General features: G+C 44.2%; 1 long non-coding RNA gene across 1 annotated transcript in view; it reads left to right on the forward strand.

Annotated features, from left to right (window-relative positions):
• The first annotated feature begins 316 nt into the window (after window positions 1-316).
• LOC309539328 overlaps window positions 317-20,559 on the forward strand; it is a 48,099-nt gene continuing 27,856 nt past the window's right edge. Inside the window, exon 1 of the long non-coding RNA XR_014222820.1 lies at window positions 317-467. This is a non-coding gene — a long non-coding RNA (uncharacterized lncRNA). The remainder of the gene's footprint in view (window positions 468-20,559) is intronic.

Raw genomic sequence — 20,559 nt, forward strand, 5'->3', positions numbered from 1 at the left:
TGAAGAAAAGCCTTAATTAACTGTGGTAAAAGTACAATATTTTCAACTAATGTACCGGCTATCTTAAAGAAGTATGTGAAGAAATAAGTTGTAATAGGTATTGTGTAATGTATTTTGACACTTGTATTGTATTGTACGTTCCACTATATTTGGCGTGGAAAGTTTTCTGTTGGAAACTTATTTCAAATATCGCTTGGGGCCTTAACTGACAGTTATGAGGAGGGGTTGGTGTTAGAATTCTCAGTATAGATCAAAAGGTAGGCGCATTTTGATTGGTGGGTGCAGGTTTAGAATTTTCAGTTAGACAGTGTGATTGGCTGGGGCTGAACTAGAGGGGCCAAAAGAAAGGTATATAAAGCTCTGCAGAGGATTTGTTGGAATAGTTGGTGCTTGAGGTTCAGGGAGCCAGCCCAAAGATGACAGTAGAGGAAGAGGATGGGGGAAGAGGAAGGAAGAAGACCTGACAGGTAAGGTGGAGGGGCTTGGAGGCCAAATACTTGCTGGGTAGAGCTGAATCACTTGTATTAGGCTGAAAGGACAAAGGGAGAAACTGTCTGCAGTGCTGAGGGAAGAAATGAGAAGAAGCTTGGTCTTTGGTGTAGTACAGCAAGACAAATCTGCACTTCAACAGGGTTGGACAAAGAGGTTTCCAGCAGAGTCCTCTGTTGGAGAGGCTTAACTGGGGTGGAGAGAATAAGGGGGCAATTTGGCTAAAGAATTTTAATAGCTTCCTTAAAGCTGTCCTACTCTATCATTAATAGATTAATATAAGCTGTTGGTATTTAAAGTGACAGCAACAAGTTGAAAAAGGCTATGCTCATTTAAAGATATTGTACTATTTTAAGTTGCCAGATAAGTTTGTGCATTTAATAATTTTATAATAAATTAGCATAAAATTGTTTGTTAAATATAATATATGACTTGCTTTGTACCACCAGGTTACTGGTAAGTTTCTGAGGGGAAAAGTGAGAAGCATTTCTGATCAATATAATATTATAGCTATTTAATTATCAACAAGAAAAGAAAATATAAAATACAGTGATACCTCGGGTTACATATGCTTCAGGTTACATACGCTTCAGGTTACAGACTCCGCTAACCCAGAAATAGTACCTCGGGTTAAGAACTTTGCTTCAGGATGAGAACAGAAATCGGGCTCTGGCGGTGCGGCGGCAGCGGGAGGCCCCATTAGCTAAAGTGGTGCTTCAGGTTAAGAAAAGTTTCAGGTTAAGAACGAACCTCCAGAACGAATTAAGTTCTCAACCCGAGGTACCACTGTAGGGGGAAAGAAAAGAAAGTGGGAAAAAGAAAGGATTTATTAGTTGGAAATCATACAACATTTCTTAGATACATTCAGTAACATTATTTGAGTGAACGCTTTCTAATTATAAAAAAAACTTAGATTCCCATGAGTCTGGATCAGGAATGATTATTAATAGATTAAATGTTTCCTTATTAAGATAAGAAACTCAGATAAATGTGACTATAAATATAGGTATGACTACAGTTATGAATGTGGTGGGAAAGGGAGAACCTGGATGCCCAAGCCCTTTTCATTTTGTAGGTTTATTTTGGCCATATTGAGTTATATGATGTTGGGGGATTGCCATCATATTCAACTCCAGCAATTATTTCAGCATGTGTAAGTCCAGTTGGGAGTTGAATAACACTGGAACTTGCCATCTATATATATATATTTTGGATGGCTGTGGCATGTGTACTTTCCCCTCAACCCCCAGTAGTTTTATACTTAATGTCAACTTTCTTCATCAGTATGATTACACCACAAGATGGCTCTCTAACCACAAATATACTAACAAATACAAATTCTACAGTTGTTTGGGAACAAGCCAGAGGAGGTTTGTTGTGAGATCTGATGATACAAAAATGTAATCATTACCAATGGCAGCTTTAATATTTCTCTCAAACACTTCATGGAAACATACTGTATGGTAGTGAAATGAGGATTTACTAAATATTTCAGAGAGAAGTGACTGGTAGCTCCAATTTATTTTTGCATAGCTTGTTTGCTGGTATTAATTTTCTGTATGCAGTTTTTCCAAGCCCACATATGCACACACAAACTCATTTATATATCATGTTTCCATGCACAAGAGATTTGTGGATAGCTGCAAACCTAGGCCCTGAGACAAATAAAATTATTAACAGGCACTGCAATCGTATACATCAGGGGTGGAGAACCTTTGTTGGCCAGCGGGACAGATTCTTATTTCTCCACCTCTGGTGGGCCAAATTTGACTGGTGGGTGGTGCTGCCCATTTGTCAATCACTTGGTGTCAATATGCCACCAGAGGGTCAGCATGTTGGAATGTCAAACCAGTGCAAACCACAGTGCTGAGCTGTTTGAAGCCCTTTTGCAAACAGCCCTGTATTGCTCTTGAAAACTCTAAAAACCAAAGTTTTATAGAGTAGTGCGGGGCTGTTTGCAAAAGAGCTTTCAAACAGCTCTATACAGTGGTACCTCGGGTTAAGTACTTAATTCTTTCCAGAGGTCCGTACTTAACCTGAAACTGTTCTTAACCTGAAGCACCACTTAAGCTAATGGGGCCTCCTGCTGCTGCCATGCCGCCGAAGCACGATTTTTGTTCTCATCCTGAAGCAAAGTTCTTAACCTGAAACACTATTTCTGGTTAACCTGAAGCGTATGTAACCCAAGGTACCACTGTACTGCGCTTTGAAGTAGCATCCAGCGACATTGAAGTCCCTGCTCATCAGCTGATGAATAGACTTTAATCCTGCTCTTTATGGGATTCAGTCTCTGCTCTCTATCAGGCCTTCAGAGTGAGACCAGAGGATTGGCAGGTAGGAAAAACAGTATTGTGGCTCAAATGGGACCTCCTTTTGGGCCAAGACTGGCCTGTGGACCAGAGACTTCCCATTCCTGCTATACATGTTGTTGTTGTTTAGTCGTTTAGTCGTGTCCGACTCTTCATGACCCCATGGACCAGAGCACACCAGGCACTTCTGTCTTCCACTGCCTCCCGCAGTTTAGTCAAACTCATGCTGGTAGCTTCGAGAACACTATCCAACCATCTCGTCCTCTGTCGGCCCCTTCTCCTTGTGCCCTCCATCTTTCCCAACATCAGGGTCTTTTCCAGGGAGTCTTCTCTTCTCATGAGGTGGCCAAAGTATTGGAGTCTCAGCTTCAGGATCTGTCCTTCCAGTGAGCACTCAGGGCTGATTTCCTTCAGAATGGAGAGGTTTGATCTTCTTGCAGTCCATGGCACTCTCAAGAGTCTCCTCCAGCACCATAATTCAAAAACATCAATTCTTTGGTGATCAGCCTTCTTTATGGTCCAGCTTTCACTTCCATACATCACTACTGGGAAAACCATAGCTTTTACTATACGGATCTTTGTTGGCAAGGTGATGTCTCTACTTTTTAAGACACTGTCTAGGTTTGCCATCGCCTTCCTCCCAAGAAGCAGGCGTCTTTTAATTTCGTGGCTGCTGTCACCATCTGCAGTGATCATGGAGCCCAAGAAAGTAAAATCTCTCACTGCCTCCATTTCTTCCCCTTCTATTTGCCAGGAGGTGATGGGACCAGTGGCCATGATCTTCATTTTTTTGATGTTGAGCTCCAGACCATATTTTGCGCTCTCCTCTTTCACCCTCATTAAAAGGTTCTTTAATTCCTCCTCACTTTCTGCCATCAATGTTGTGTCATCTGCATATCTGAGGTTGTTGATATTTCTTCCGGCAATCTTAATTCCGGCTAGGGACTCATCCAGCCCAGCCTTTCGCATGATCCTGCTATACATATCTGCTCATAAAAAAGTTCCAATGAAATCAATTTAGGTTGTTCCTGACTAAGAGCACAATGCTAAACCTAGATCTGTTGGGATGAGCAAGCTAGGTTATGACAGACCTCCAACTCAACTGGCAGGTTCCTGGATCAGCTGGGCTACAGTGACGTAGCGTGGGGGGTGCAGGGGGGGCCGGCCGCACTGGCCGCAACATCTGGGGGTTAGGGTTAGGGGGCGCAAATCCACGGGTTAGGGGGCGCAAATTACTTGCCTTGCCCCGGGTGCTGATAACCCACGCTACGCCACTGCTGGGCTATACTGGAATACATTCCCAACCCTCCTTAGCCATAGATATGCCTGTGTAAAACCCTCATCCCAGCTCAGCTGGGGCTATGCAGGCTGCTCTGACACTGGAGGAACGTACACTGGTGTAAACCTTGAAAAAAGTGTGTTCTGGGGGAGTGATGGAGGCAGGACTGGGCAAGATTGTAATTCCGTTCAGCTTGTGGCCTGGCGACCCAGCAGAAATTATGCCAGGGAGAAGGGTGGTGTAAGTCAAATTCTATTTTAAATGCTTGCTTTCCCTCTGCCAAGCTTAAGCCAGCTCACCTGGCAGGAGCCTGCTCCTGAATGGAGTTTGGAGCTACTTTATCATGCATAATTTTTCTTTAGCTTATCATCAACATATACAAGCTATTGTAGAAAGCAAAATGAAGTAAGTATCATTGCCAACATTTAGATTTTTATAATAAAATCCTACTAATTGTGTTTCCCCAACTCAGTATGAAAAATGTGTATTTTTTTTTGAAAGCACAGATGTACTCTCTTCCTTCTTACCATGCAGTATGTTCCTGGCATTAACTATAAGTTCCAGAGCTGATCCCTAGTTCAAATTAAGTCCATTCTGGTTATAACAACTGACTTTCCTTATCACCAGTAGACTGCAGGGCTGAAGGGAGTTAATACCTCCATTCTGAGAGCCAGTGAAGGGAGTTTACATGCTTTTTGCACAGGGTTGAACAGACTGTCTGAAATCAGGATAGCACCCACACAATTCCAACTCTGTGACCTTATTGTCAAACCTTGTTAGCACAGCTTTCTTTCTATTTCCCCCCTCTCTCTCTTTCTCTTTTGAGAGAGATTAATTGTAATTTGTAACATCTGCAGGTATCAGATCAGCCACTGTTACTATTTCTCTTTGAAAATGGCAGCTAGACAATGACCCTGAAAAGAAGTTATTTGCACAGATAATATTTCACATTCTGTCAAGGCTTCTATTAACACGTTCCTTCTGTTTCAATAAAAGCATATTTTAAGACATCACGGTTCTTTGGAATTGTTAAGCATTGCAGCAAGGACAAATACGTTCCTTGAGAATGAATAAAAGTGCTAAACCTCTTATGGCAGGATCTGTCACTCATCAACAATGAAATTTTATCCCCTTTTAAAAGAGGCTTCAGATTTTGCTTCTCAAATAAATATAAATCAGCACCCTATTCTAACTGCTCTGAGAGATTCTTTGTTTCTCTGAAATGAAATCACATGGCACCCATCTGAAGAGCCTGCAGTAAATGCTTTAGCTAGTAGTACTAATGGCAGCTGGATAATTTCCAGCCCTTTCCAAATTTGGAGGTGGGGAATGAAGATTCCACATTGGAGCAATTTTTCCAGGCCAGTAACAGTCACTTTTAAGACTGGGCTGAATCCTTTGTTCAGGGATAGAGAGCTTGTGGCTCTCCAGATATTGCTGAACTACATTTCCCATCATCCCTGACGTTTTGCCATGGTAGATGGAGCTCAGAGGCGCTAGCTTCCGAAAGAGAAGGGGGCTCAACATTGTACATGTGATGTCACAACACTGGAGGAGCTGGGGGTGGAGCTGAATGTGATGGCAGCGCGGCTTCAATGGCCACGGCTTCTGCTGCTGCCTCTGCCACCGCTGGCTGGGGGACTGCTTCCCTGCTCATTCCCGTCTGTGGCAGGAGGAGGAGGAGCTGGTTACTGAAGCCACGCTGCGTTTGGCTTCCTCAGGAGAAGCTGGGTGTGTGTGTGTGTGTGGAGCCGAGCACGGTGGCAACATGGATTCAATTACTGTGGCTCCTCCTCCTGTTGCTGTGGAAGGGAAGGAGCAGGGAAGCAACCCCTGGCTGGTGGCCATGGCAGGAGGAGGAAGAGGAGCTGGCCATTAAAGCCACGCTGTGCTTGGCTCTGGGCTTGGCCTCTTCTGCCACTTTTGAACATTGGGGCTTCTGGTGGCATCACCGCAAAAATGGGGAGATGCTGCCCCTGATGGGGTTGGTGGAAATTGTCAAAAAGCATCTGGAGGGCCCCACTGCTCACCCCCTACATTAGCCAGTGAACAGTCCTGTTGAGGATACAGCATGGTTTCCAACTAAGTTTTACTCAGAGTTGACATACTGGAATTAATTAACCTAAGTTAGCCATGTCCTTTAATTTCAATGGCTCTACTCTGAGCAGGACTAATATTGGATACAACCCATACTTGTATCAGGGGTTGGGGGAGGAAGTTCAGTAACAGCAAAGTACAGGTGACTGTAAAACCCAATAACTTGAGCTATAGGTGAATAGTCTATAGAATCCTAGAATCTTAAAGTTGGAAGGGACCCAAGGGTCATCTAGTCCACCCCCTGCAATGCAGGAATATCAGCTAAAGCATCCATGACAGATGGCCATCCAACCTCTGCTTAAAAACCTCCAAGGAAGGAGAGTCCACCACCTCTTGTGGGAGTCTGTTCCACTGCCGAACAGCTCTTACTGTCAGAAAGTTTTTCTGAAGGTTTAGTCAGAATCTCCTTTCTTGTAACCTGAAGCCATTGGTTCGAGTCCTACCCTCCAGAGCAGGAGAAAACAAGCATATTCCCCCTTCTATATTGCCTATTGTTGAACCCCAGCCAGCAAGGTCAGTTATCAGGCATGGTGTGACCTATAATCTAGCCACAGTTCTCGACTCCCACCCTGTGGTAGATGGATCAAGTTTTAGATGTTCAGAAGTATACTTTATTCAGTTAATTCTGTACTGCTGTTAGAGAAGCTACTGAAGTGTTAAATCCCTTCCCCCCTTTTGGTCAACAGTTAACAAAAAGTGTAAAAGTGCAGTCTTCCAGGGAATTCACTTTACTAACATATGTTTTCCTGAAAAAACATATTTTTGCTTCTTCAATCTAAACACACTGGTCGTTCTGACTTTAATTTCTGCTCAGCAAATGGAAGAGATGTGAAGCAAAAAATGTTTAGAGCATAATATAACCATGAAGAATTAGCCTCTCCGGTTGATTAAAATGCACACACACAGCAAATTATAGAACACAAACCAGATTGTTAAATTAGTGGATAAAGAGAACAGAGTCGATGAAATTGATCTTTGTTTTCAATATATCTAGCCACAAAATTTAATCTTGAAGATTAATATCAATTTGTCTTGGGCAGAGAACCATTTTGTAGACTATCAACACAGAAAGGTTGTTAATTGGAATAAATGTGTTAAATGTGGTATGTGTTAGAGGGCACAATAAGAGGAGGAGGCAAAGGGGAAACATCCATTGCACAACTTTGGTGAGGAGACTTCCAGCTGCCACTGGAATAAATCTTGATTTTGCATTACAACACATCTGTGGTCATCAGCAGGTTAACTGTTAAAGTATCTTACAATGTGCTGCTTAACTTGAAAAGGAACAAAGGTATTGTATGTTGTATCTTCACACAATTTATTTGAATGATCGGGAATGATCGGGAGAATGAGACTACCTAGTGAGCTTCACAGCTGTGTGGGAATCAGAGGTTACAGTCTTATACAATGTATACAAACTTTATACCTCTAGGGCCCAGAAAAGACAACTGAAAATTACTGAGGCTCACCAGTCACAAAATGGTAGTGCAGGGTAAAGTCAGTCACAAAATGGTGGCAGATAGAGGCAGAGTTTGTTGCTATTTTAATTAATATAACAATTACCTATTCATTTTGGTGTGTTTTCTTGCATTGCTATTCTATAATTTGGTTTCTTTGGCCTGAAGCCCCAGAAGCAGAGAGTGGCACTTTAGTTCTTGCTTCTTGGAAGTAGGAGATTAAATGGGTGCAGAAGTCATTCTGCCTCACATTTCTATTAATTTAGCAAGTAAGCCTAGGCCCAGTTCCCCTAAGACAAATCTGCATGCAGCAGTGAAGAGGTGAGCTTGTGTAGCCCACTGCATAGCCCTCACCTGACAGCTTTGAGCTTCAGATAGATTGTAGATGAAAGCACACCTGTTAGAGAGACTATATACAGCACACCTGTTAGTGAATAAGACTGTGCATGAGATTCACCATGCAGCTAGGAATCTTTCAGTTGTGGCTTCCTGATTCTGGAATGTTCTCATTGGTGAGGGCCACTTGATGCTATCATTAACATACTTTTGGTGGCAGGTAAGACTTACCTCTTTTCCCAGGCATTTGATGGATTAGTATGGTTTTGGTGTCTATTAATTGTTTGCTGCTGAAATTTTTGCTGCTGTTTTATTGGAATTTGTCTGTAATTCATTGGGGTTGGTTTTTTTTTTTTTTTTTTTTTTTTTGCTATATGCCATGCTTTATGCTTTTAAATGTAACTTGCTTGGATATTTTTATGTATCAAATAACTACAAAATTGAATACCAACACACACTCACTCACAGTTTCTGCTTTTGCTCCAGTCAGCTTGGGGTGAGAATATGAAAAAATGCCCTCAAAGTACTCAACCATTATGTTACTTATCTGGTGAAGGAATTAAATTCTATAATCTGTATTATGCAAGGGTTTATGAAACGTCTTTCTCTGGCTTTAAATGTTAGGAATATTCTGTCTTGGTGCAGGATGGTGAAGCAGTTTGAACAAATTCATTGGACAAGCTGGTGAATAGGGAGAGAGAGAATTTCCTTGTATCAAACTTTAAAGTTAGTCAAGCCTTTTCTTGTATAGTTTTTTAAAACATCGTTCTAAGAAACCTGATTTTCTCTGGTGGGTTACAACCATTTGCAGATTTGAAAAGTGTCATTTATATTCTTGTGGCTGCTGAAGCAATTTCATATTTGGTAGGCCTTGGACCTTTTGATACTCATTTTTGAGGTGTTTATAGATCATTGTGTAAGATGAGGCTGCTGCACGTGACAAGCAGAACCTTGGCACAGGATGAGGCTAATTTCCTCTGACTGCAGAGATTAATGATACCCCCTTTTTCTTTTTAGTAATACAAAGAAAATCTCTTCAGCAGATGAACTTTCCTATGACACTGAGGGGGAGGGGAGAGCTCTAGTCCATTCATTCATTCATTCATTCTCTCTGTGCGTGTGTGCGCTTTCCTTAGCTATTTGTGGGAGATGGAATGAGCCCAAAGAACTCTGCCAGTTCCTTTTGGGAGCTACTTATGGTGGCTGGGGGAGGTGAATGCAGTCCAAATCTCTTGGAGGAAAAGTTAGCTTATTATTATTACTATACTAGGAATGCCAAAGCCAACAGTTTTTTCAGCTCCATCCATGCATCCACCCACCCATCCAAAGTGGTTATATGCTACTTACATCTCAAACCCCTCCCAAGACAGCTTCCAAATGATCATTAGCAAAGGTAACCCTAATAAGAAAAATCCCAAAGTCCATATTAGGGCCAAAATAGCACGGACTCAAAAGCTTGCACACTATTATATTATATTATTGCACAATTTGCTTGGCAAAGAAAGGTGTTTGGACTTTAAAGAGAGAACCATTTTCATAAGCACCACAGGATAATTTAAGCTTCATCTACATAAGAGAATCTTTCCTAGAGCTCTATCCAGGTGGCAGGTAGTTTTCATTCACTAAGGCTGTGTACACATTACTGTCTTAAAATGCAGCTTGGGCATTCTTAGTGGCCAAGCCCACACATAGGACATGATTGCAAGAGCACTCTCCACAGCATACTGCCTCCCACTGGGCTGAGCATGACTCTGTGCCATGGCCACCTAGGTTGCATTCAGGTCAAATTTTTCAAGCCATTGTAAACTGACTTTTAGAGTGGCTCTTGCCAGATGCAGTTAGTGCCCAATGGGGATTTTGCCCCTCAGATTTCAGTAATGGTCCCATATTTATGTTCAGGTACATAATACCTAAAAGAACAAGAATGCTAAATGAAGTTCTTACCATTTTCAGGAAAACATACAGTTCTTAAAACTTTGCCCAGCAACTGTGGAGACTGAACATGCCCTCCACTGGCTGACTGGATTATAGCATCACAATAATGTTTGATCTATGCCTATTCAGTTGGGGGTTTCATTCTCACTTCTGTCTTCTTTGATAGCTTTTGTTGTCACCTGTCAAGCCTCTAATTATTGTCAGGAGCTTAAAGTGGGCAGGTAGACGAGGAGGAGATGAGGTCTTTGTTCTTCCACTCACTGTTACTGAGCGGAGTCAGTCTTGACTTTCTTGATCAATCTGCCAACATTTTTTTTCTTTCTGAGGACGAGGAGCTTGCAAAACTTATTTGGGTGGAAAATGGGGCACCAAGGATCTGTCTTTCCTCACTCCCATTTCTAGGGAACTGGAAGGGGTGTGTGACACCAGAAGGCAAAGGACAGCATTTGGGGAGAGGGGTTTACTAGACTTGAGTGAAAGGAGGGAGATGGCATGATAGAAGTGCAGTCTAACATATTGCTTGTCCCCCAAATTTCAGAGTGAATCCCCCTTGCCTGGTGGGAGGGGGGATAAAGGCGATGGCAACGGAGTAGGACAGTTGTCTATAGACAGAGAGGAGAAGGTGTTGGGCGGGTGGAAGATCCTTTCATTTGCTGGCTTATGGGACAGTCTTCTGTTATGGCACTTAAGTTGGGGCTCAAAGTAGATACCAGGAATGCTTGGGGTGGTGCTTGAAATTAAGATAGATAGATAGATAAGATAATATCTTTATTATCATTGCCCCCTTCGGGGACAACGAAATTACTTGACTGCTCCATAAAAACACTAATTAAACAATACAGTATAATACAGCAAGGGAGATTAGTAATAATAATAATAATTTATTACGGCCGTAGGCCCATACAGATAAAAACAAGACATAAATAACAGCTTGTGCATGTGGGAAAAAACAGCCGCTAAAACACTACTATAACAATAAAATACTATAAGATGGAATGGCATACTACGCCTTAATTAGCTTGTGGTGCTCCTTGGCAACGCTTTTGGGTAAGGACAGCGACCAGGAACCTAGCCACTTTCAGGGTCGTGTGGGTATCCTTATCCTGCAAGATTTGGGCAAGGTGGAATTTAGGTGGGGTACCCTCTAGTTTCTGTATGATTGATCCCAACAAATTTGCCCGTGGCACCTTGAATAAGGGGCAAGTGAACATAATGTGCTGAAGCGACTCCGGCATCTCCTTATCACATTCGCACATGGCGGAGGCTTGGCCCTTTGAGAATCTATGTCTCAGGACATTGGAGGGAAAAACGTTAAACCTCGCTTTGGTGAAGGCCAGCCTATGGGCAACAGTCGAAAGGGAGGAGAGGTATGATGGAACGCAGTAAGTTAAAGTGATACCAATGTTCTGGGGCGAACAAACACCTCCCCCCAGCATATAATTTCGCTGTAAATCGATGTCATCCAGTCTTTGGCGGATCAGTCTTTGAGCAGTGATTAGATCTAGTTTTAGGGAATCTAAGGGAGAGATTCCATAGCTCAGGAGTTTGGCATGAATTCTACTAGTCCAAAGGCTGGAGAATTCATCTCGCCATAAGCATTGGACAAGGTAATGGTCTGGTAATCTATGCCACAATGATAACCAATAATTGAAGACTTGCTTCCACAGGCAAGTTTCTAAGGATGCGATCTTCAATTCTAGTCGCATGGCTGCGTTGCTTACGCACAGGGGGAGCATTAGGAGCCGACGTAGGAATTGGTTTTGCAGAGTCTCAAGTGGAGCAAGGTCTGTCATCACGGCCCAGAGCGGGGCAGCATAAGTAAGCACGGGAACCACTTTTGCCTTGAACACCTTTAGGGCCGAGGGAACATGCAAAGCTCCATCCGAAAAGAAAAATCGGAGGAGCGCATATGACAGAGTTTTGGCCTTGTTAAGGAGGTGTTGAATTTGTGCTTTCCACCCCAAATTGTATTGAAAAATAACTCCTAGGTATTGAAATTTTAGGACTTGCTCTATTTTTGCTCCACCAAGCTTCCATTCGTATAATCTCCGACTTCTGGCGAAAATAAGAATCTTAGATTTAGCATGGTTGATGGTTAATTGGTTGAGTTGACAATACGTGGCAAAGATCTTCAGAGCTCTGGTTAGTCCAACACGTGTATAAGATAGAATTACCGCGTCGTCCGCATATAAAAGGAGTGGACAGCGGTAATCCGCTAGTCTAGGTGCGTGTGTACTTGGTGATGCGTTGACTAGGGGTGCTCGCATGTCACTGATGAATAGATTGAATAGGCAGGGAGCCAATATACATCCTTGGCGCACTCCCTTGTTTATTGGTATTGAATTTGTAAGGTCGCCCGCAGGAGTAAGTCTCACTCTGGCAAAGGTACCTTCGTGGAGCTGACTTATAAGCCATAAGAGTCTTCTATTGATGCCCTGTTTCGCAAGTTTCTCCCAAAGGATATTTCTAGGAACGCTGTCAAAGGCTGCCTTAAGATCTAAGAAGGCAGCACACAGGTAGCCCCGGGGAGGGGAGGAGTACTTCCGTGCCAGATGGTAAAGAACTATCGCATGATCAGTTGTAGAGCGTTTAATTCTGAACCCTGCTTGTTCGTGGCCAATCTGGTTAGTCTCATCTACCCATCGCAATAGTTTCGTCAACAAAAAGCTGGCATAAATTTTCCCTATGATCGAAAGGAGGCTGATGTTACGGTAATTTTCCGGCTCCATTGGAGAACCTTTTTTGTGAATTGGTACTATAATGGCCTCCTTCCATATTTCGGGGATGAGACCAGAAGCGTTGATTGCGTCGAAGGTTTTGGCCAGGATGCCAGCCCACCATTTTGGGTGTAGTTTGATGGCTTCAGCAGGGATCAGGTCGGGCCCTGGGGCTTTGCCCGATTTCAACTGGGCTATTAGCTTGGCTATTTCGTCAGGATCGGTGGGAGGCCAAATAGGTAGGTGGGAAAACAGATGCATCAGATGGTCGGAGGGAGCATCTGCCTGTGTGAAACATTTCTTCAGGAACAATTCCCATGTTGGTGCAGGGATGACTGCCCTTGGGTATTTCCTCACTCTTCTGTTAATCAGAGACCAGAATTCCCTGGATCTATGTGATTTTGAAGCAGTAATCAAGGCCTGCCAGCGATTATGTTGCCACTCACGTTTGGCAATTTTCTGCGTGCGTTTGTAAACTTGCTTGGCTTGTGCATAACTAGCTGGCAGAGTAGATGCATCGGAGGTCTTATATACATTATATATAGCACGAAGGCGCTGTCTTGCTTGTTTGCACTGAGAGTTATACCAGGGGGCACCGTAAGTATATTCGTTTCGATTTAATATTTTGGGTGGTAACCTGAAGAAGGATGTAAGATCAGTCGTATGATGGTGGAAGCGTTTCAACACTATGCTATGCTCGTCTGAGGCACAGCCTATGTAGGGATGGGGCCCGAGGATTTCTTTTTGAAAGAATTCCTGATACCTTTGAGCCTGGGTCTCCGACCATTTGATTCCTCTTACTTGGAGAGATACGTTGGTTACCATCTGGGTCGCATGTCTATAGGCCTCCGACTGCCAATTCAGGGAAAGCCTGGCTACAAGGGGAAGATGATCACTAGAGCAAGGGAGATTAGATGACTTTCAAAGTCCGGGCTTCCTATTCAGGGCCGAGATCACTCTGGAGAAGAAGCTGTTCTTAAGACGACTCGTTCTTGTCATCATCGTCCTGTATCTCCGTCCCGACGGCAAGAGCTCGAAGAGACAGTGACCAGGATGCGATGGATCTTTGACTATGTGCCTTCCTATGGCACCTTGTGGCATAAATCTGCTCTAAGGTGGAGAGTGGGCAGCCAACAATGCTCTCTGCTACCTTAACAACCCTGCACAACCCCATCCTGTCCTGGGTAGTACAGCTTCCGTACCACACACATAAGCCATAAGTGAGCACGCTCTCAATGGCACAGTGATAGAAGGCAAGGAGCAGTTTCTGCGGAAGATGGTTTTTCCTTAGTATTCTCAAAAAATACAGTCTCTGCTGCGCCTTCTTCACAAGCCCCCTTGTGTTGACACTCCATTATTATGTAATAATTCTACCAGGGGTGCCAGGTATAGGGATGCAGGGGCTCCAGCCTCCCATATTTTGGGGGAGGGGCTGTACCCACCCAATATTGAGGGGGTTATTATTACCTGCTGCTGCCAGGCACCCTCCACATGCCCCAGCCCCAGCCTCTGCCTGGCAGGCCAGGAGCCAGGTGGGGGATGAGTAAGCGTGAAGATCGCCCTCTGCATGTCCTGCCCCCACCTGGCACATGCTGGGCGGCATCATATGATGCGTCATGCGGCCATGACGCATGTGGCAAGTCAGCACCCAAATTTCACCATCCCCCAAGGATAGTGTCATATGTCTTTCAGCTCCTGCTCTTTAATCCTAAACCTGTGGGGCAGGCTGCAGTTGTGGTTCGAGGACCCGATCCCCGCGTAGTGGAATGAAAACACAAGGACACGTGATATAAGGTTAATGGGCAAGAAAAGGCCACAACTTTATTGATTACAGCAAGTGAAAAGGTATTGGCTTAGTCTTTGGATTACGTCAGCTGACTCCACCCCCTCAGAGAGGGGTGAGTCTAAAACAGGGGGGTTTATTCACCAGTAAGTGGAGCCTGTTGATGCTAATCCAACTATAAGCTCTCCCCTGATGTCACCGAGGGTCGTGCCATGGCCTCCCGCCACGCAGGCATCGGACAGAATACACGACCGCCGGATTCCTTTAACGGAATACCCAAAATTGAAGGCGCAGGCGATGGCCACACCTAGCCCTTCAACACACCCAAAAGGCTCACCGCCAATACCCTCACAGCCGTAACCAATCCCTGATGATGCTGCTGATGCTATTTAACCAAATGTCATTCCCTTGTTCTGAAAGATGAACCCCATCATTCCGGTACAAGGCCTGATCGCCAATCTGGATATGGTCGTGAGAAATGACTCGGCTATTCATAAAGTGCACCCAACGGGCTATTGCACAATTTAAGAGTTTCCTGGATTTTTCAATGGCCATACAGTTCTGCGCACCACGCCAAACAATTCTCTTCAGGAAGCAGGACCAGAACACCGTTGTTCTGGGACACAAGGCAGCAATCTCATCCAAATCTCTTTTTATGTTCCATGAAAAGTCTGCACTTCTTCTGTTAACAAGGTCATTTCCCCCTAATTGAAGGATAAGGATGTCGGGAGGGCCAAACATGGCGACTTTCTCTCTCAGCAATGGCACAAGCTCTTCCCAACACATGCCTCATCTTGAAAACCAGGAAACTTGCACTCCAGGTGGCAACCCAAGATTAGGGGTGAGGCCGCAGCTAGCTGACACGGGCCCAATGGACTATACTGTGGCCGCAAATCCAAACACTTTTTCTGAGAACAGCTGAGAATAAAGGAAAGAGAAAGACGGGTAAGTAGAGGTAATGCAGCGGAGCGCATACTAGCGAATGTAACCTTTATAAGCATCATATTTCCACCGGCCCATTTCTTTAATCCTATCCGCCGGCAGACCCAAGCGCGCCACGGTTGTGGTGGCGCCAATCCTGAATGAGTGTGCAGCATAATCCTGGAAAGATAAACCATAGGCATCAATAGCTTTGCGGCATACCCTTGTGAATTGGTGTCTCAACAAAGGTGACCTATCCTCGTGAACCAGGAGCGGGCCAAGACCGGGCAGTCTGAGGTAAAGGTACCATCTAGTGTCCTTGACCAGGCATGGGCCCCGCTGCGCTGAAGCTGTAAGTTTTACGAGGGAACCCCTACCTGCCTGATCCGTTTTGGATTGACGTATCCGCACCGTCATGCTAGCTTCGGACAACTGCACGTCCTCCGTGAGGAGGCCGCGCGTTGACCCAGTTGCGTTAACCTCGGCTACTACTTCACTGACCCTCAAGGCGCCAAAAAAGGTGATCGCATATGCAGCGGAAAAAAGGCGGGCCTCAAACTTAGTCCAGCAGATTGACCTAAGCTTTGTGCATATCTGAGAGAGCAGCCCGTCAGAAGTTGGCTTAGCATATGCTGCGGAAAAGAAGTGGTCCTCAAACTCGGTCCAACAGATCGACTTAAGCTTTATGCGTATTTGAGAGAGCAGCCTGTAAGAAATTGGCTTATGGCCCTCGGCTCTAGCGGGTTGCAGCTCACCCCAACCTTCAATAGCTCTGCGGATTAGGAAGTCACTGCACGGGTCGGAGGAAAACATGGCTTTACAAAAGAAGCTGATGGCGGCTACGTGTATCTTTAAAGTTTGGGGGCCCAGCCTAAAGGAGGCTATAACGTATGCCGCAGAGAACACCCGGGCCTCGAACTTGGACCAGCAAATTGACCTAAGTTTCATACGGATTTGGGACAGCAGCTCGTAAGAAATAGGCTTGCGGCCTTTGTTACTTGGAGGCTGCAGTCAACTCCAACCTTCAATTGCCCTGCGGACCATGAAGTCACAGCACGAATCGGTGGAAAAACATGGGTCTACTAAAGAATGTGATAGCGGCTATGTGTATCCTCAAAGTTTTCGAGGCTCAACCTAGGCAATGAAGGTGGGTTAAGTATTGCAGAACGTTTTCTGTGGAGGGTGTAACATTAGTGGAAAGGGAGGATACTTTGGACCTGAACCCCATGAAATCACACCAGACCTTCTTATATGATCTAAGCGTAGAGGGTGCGACAGATGCTAATACTCCCTTAATCACTTCACGTCTCCAAGGTTCCACAGGTGCTCCGGAACGGGTTCTGGCAGTGGCTGAGCCCTGGGAGCTATGCTTGGAAGCAAGACACCGGAGGACGAATGATCGGAGTAGGCGCGACACCCTCTCGGAACGCGATGACTGCTTAGCCACTATGTTGACCACCGCCTGGTTATCAGTTCAGAAGCACGCCCGGCGGTTCTGGAACTCCTCAGTCCAAATGTGAACAGCCACAACTAAGGGGAAAAAACTCCAGAAAAGTGAGATCCCGCGTGATAGCCTCGCCTTGCTACTCTGCTGGCCGTTGTTGAGCACACCAGCGTCCCCAAAAGAATAAACTGAAGTGAACCTGGAAATCTGAGGACAGGTTGAGGATTTACTGCCATAAGGAGACTCCACTGTAGCGTTCCAGAAACGTGATCCAGATATCAAGGTCTGTCTTAACCGATTTTGGGAGTCTTACCCTGTGGTGCGGTTTGTTTGTTTGTTTGTTATTTTATTTTATTTTATTTTTTAAGGTTAGGTATGCACACAGGCCCCAAGACTCATTTTGTATCATGACTTTTAAACTTCTGATTTGTTCCTGAGTCACTTGGTGCTCTCTGTGCTGAATCTGAAGGGGGATGGCACACAGACTAACTGAATGTGGATGTTCATTATGCACTGTATCATAGTATAGTACAGTGATTATAAAAATATCTGCTTGAGTATACATTTTCATAATGTGTAAAACTCATAAGGAATAAGCAAATAGTTCTATATTGTGATCAAGTAACTCCTAGAACAAAATTGTAATTTTTAGCTTCAGAAAACCAGTTGCTTCTAGCCAACATCCTGTTGCCAATGTAGCTAAAATTTTAGCACTTTTGATTGTTAGTTGATAACAAGATTGTTAGTATGACAAGAGATTGGTGGGATGCTCTTCTACAGATTTCCAAAACTGTTGTACTACAGACACAGCCAGGACATTCCAGAACAATTCTATCTGATACTGTAAATGTCAGGTTTCAGTTTCACTCTAGCTAGAAAGAACTGCTACATATGCAACATGTACCAGAAGATTGCCAAAGGTGAGCTCTTGGCCAAAGCGTTATCCACTTCAGTGAAGTGTTATTTCTCACAAAACTAGCAATTTGTTTACTAACTATACATGTTCCCTAATATGGTTAAAGCATTGAAATTATGCGATTCCGACTGTTAGGCTTAAAGGCTTACTAGATTCTAGGACTAAGGACTAAATCATTATTGTACTTCTTTGCAATTTTGCCCACAGCTGCCCTGCTCATTGGGAGAACAGGAATTGGATCTGGAACACTTCAAAGCAGTACCATTGCTCCCATGTGTCTTCCTGTTTGGGCTGTCGTTTTGTTAAAGCTGTGGTCTTGCTCTTGTAGTTGATCTGGGAGAAAAAGGCAGGTTCCCCAGGAAAAAATAATTCCTGTCTGAGGTGTTATGGAATGATACATTTGGTTGCCTAATAATCTCAAAAGGGGGGTGGGTCTGGGAAGGGGTGCCTCTGTCCTGGAGACCAAGCAGGGGCTAAGTGGCGGCCCTGTTGGGTTCATCCCAATTAGCTGTATGCCATAGTGTGACTCCAGAGGCGGAGCTAGCTGCTCTGGCACCCAGAGTGGCACACATGGTGTGCATCCAGGGGTGGGGCTAGCTACCCATGGGGCGAGGCGAGCGTCCTTTCCCTTACTGACTTCTGATTAAGAGAGTCCTTCGCGGTTAAGGAGCCAACTACTGGGATTCTGAAACCCTCTGAGAAACCCTTCCAAAGATAGGATGCTGCACTTCCGTCCGGATGGATAGACAAGAGGTTGAGGAGAGGAGAAAGCTGAATTGGAGAAAATGCTAGACCCAGAAGGACTTTATCGATGGTTCCCTGCTGCGGGGGCTCGTCTGGAACTAGAGTGGTGGAAGCCCCGACCTCCCCAAAAGGGCCGCTTCCCTTTGTAACACGCTGTGGCTGGGTGAGCCCCTGCACATCTCTCACACTCGTGCGGGTGCTTACAAGACTGCCTTTGGCATTGCCCTTTATTGAATTACCAGCACACTTTAGGTTTTAAATCCTTTCTAACGCCCCCTGCTTGAGGCGGAGTCCGGATCCCGACCACAACCACTCCCCTCTCTTGCAGGAAGAAAGTCTTTATTGGCAATACAAAAAAGGCACTTTACACATGTTTTGGTGCTATTCTAATTATTGCTGCACATGTTCCAGGACTCAGCCTAACAGCAGATTTTGGGGCTGATCCCTTCTGCAATATAAACTCTGCACTCCAACCAACCCATTCTCTCCCAGGGCACTGATCTGTGGAGGAGATTTGCTAGAGGGCTGTAGAGATTATATCTGAGATATTCCCTTTCTCCAATTTTACTTTTAGCTTCATATTTATGCTAACAGGAACCATAATTGTGGGTGTATGTTGTGTGTTTTAACGAAAGCTGGTTCAGATTATGAATGTAAGGTGTTTGTGAATCTAACATGTCACAGAAGTTATATAGGAAGCCTTATCCAGGAAAACTTTTATATGTGAATATATTCATGGAGATGGCATTCTTGCAGCAAAGATGATTATACCACAGCTGAACTGAAGGGCATGAAAGCCATGAGGAAATACAGTGCAAAACTTTGCACTCCTAGCCATGCTTCCCCACTTGTCATTAGAATAAGATGTATTTCAGGTTCTTTCCTGTAATCGTCCCCCTGTGTTTAGGGCCTGTCTATACTGTGGTTTACCACAGCTGAAGTATGTGCTGTTTTTGAGTCAGGAAGTCTGTACATCATTGTATTTGGGTCTCTAGAATCTTTTTTTAATTCATGACAGTTGCAAACACATTCTATATTCATACATGAGTGAATTAACCTTTGCCCTAAACACTATTCCCAGCTGGAGCCTACTAGACCAGATTGTCCACTAGGGCTACTAGGGGGTCATGGGGTTGCAGCAAATTAGCCATCACAGGGGTGTGGCTGTGTTGCTCTAGTTTTCTCACCAACTTCCTCCAGTGCTGGATTAAACCCTGTGGAGGCCCATCAGATTATCTCCTAATACGTTTTTTATTTTACTAACCAACAATTTTAATAAACCTAATCAATATTATTCTGATCCTTTGTCACAGGCCCCCTAAAAGGTGTGGGGCCTATTGGGTAATCCAGCACTGTCTTCCTCCCCTGCAAAGCTATTTTGGAAACTTAAGCATTGCAATTTTATAAATTGTTAGCACTTAAGTAAACTGAAAAGTGTATTTCTTTAGTTCAGAAGATGACCCTGCTGAAGTTACAGTTGCTTCTTTGCTCAGAGAAAAGTTGTGTTCTGGTTCTCTCCTCCTTTATAAATAAATACAGTGGTACCTTGGTTTTCAAACATAATCCGTTCCGGAATACCGTTCAAGTTTCAAAATGTTCGAAAACTGACAACTCAGTACGGAAGCCTTAAAATAGAAAACTCAATACAGAAAACTCATTACAGTGGTACCTCTGGTTATGTACTTAATTTGTTCCGGAGGTCCGTTCTTAACCTGAAATTGTTCTTAACCTGAAGCACCACTTTAGCTAATGGGGCCTCCCACTGCTGCTGCGCCGCCGGAGCATGATTTCTGTTCTCATCCTGAAGCAAATTTCTTAACCCGAGGTACTATTTCTGGGTTAGCGGAGTCTGTAACCTGAAGTGTATGTAACCCGAGGTATCACTGTACAGAAGTCGCGTGGCATATTGGACTTCCAAGGCAAGTTTGAAAACTGAAGCATTTACTTCTGTGTTTACGGCGTTCGAAAACCGAAATGTTCGTCAACAGAGATGTTCTAAACCGAGGTACCATTGTAGTAGATACTTAAACACTGCATTCTAATACTTAGAACTTAAGTGTCTTTTCTTGGTTCAGAAGGAGTCCCTGCTGTCAAAATTTCTAGTATGGGTTCATACCAAATGGACTATATTA

This window comes from Podarcis vaucheri (genome assembly GCF_965113315.1).
Source record: "Podarcis vaucheri genome assembly, chromosome: 8".
NCBI lineage: Eukaryota > Metazoa > Chordata > Lepidosauria > Squamata > Lacertidae > Podarcis > Podarcis vaucheri.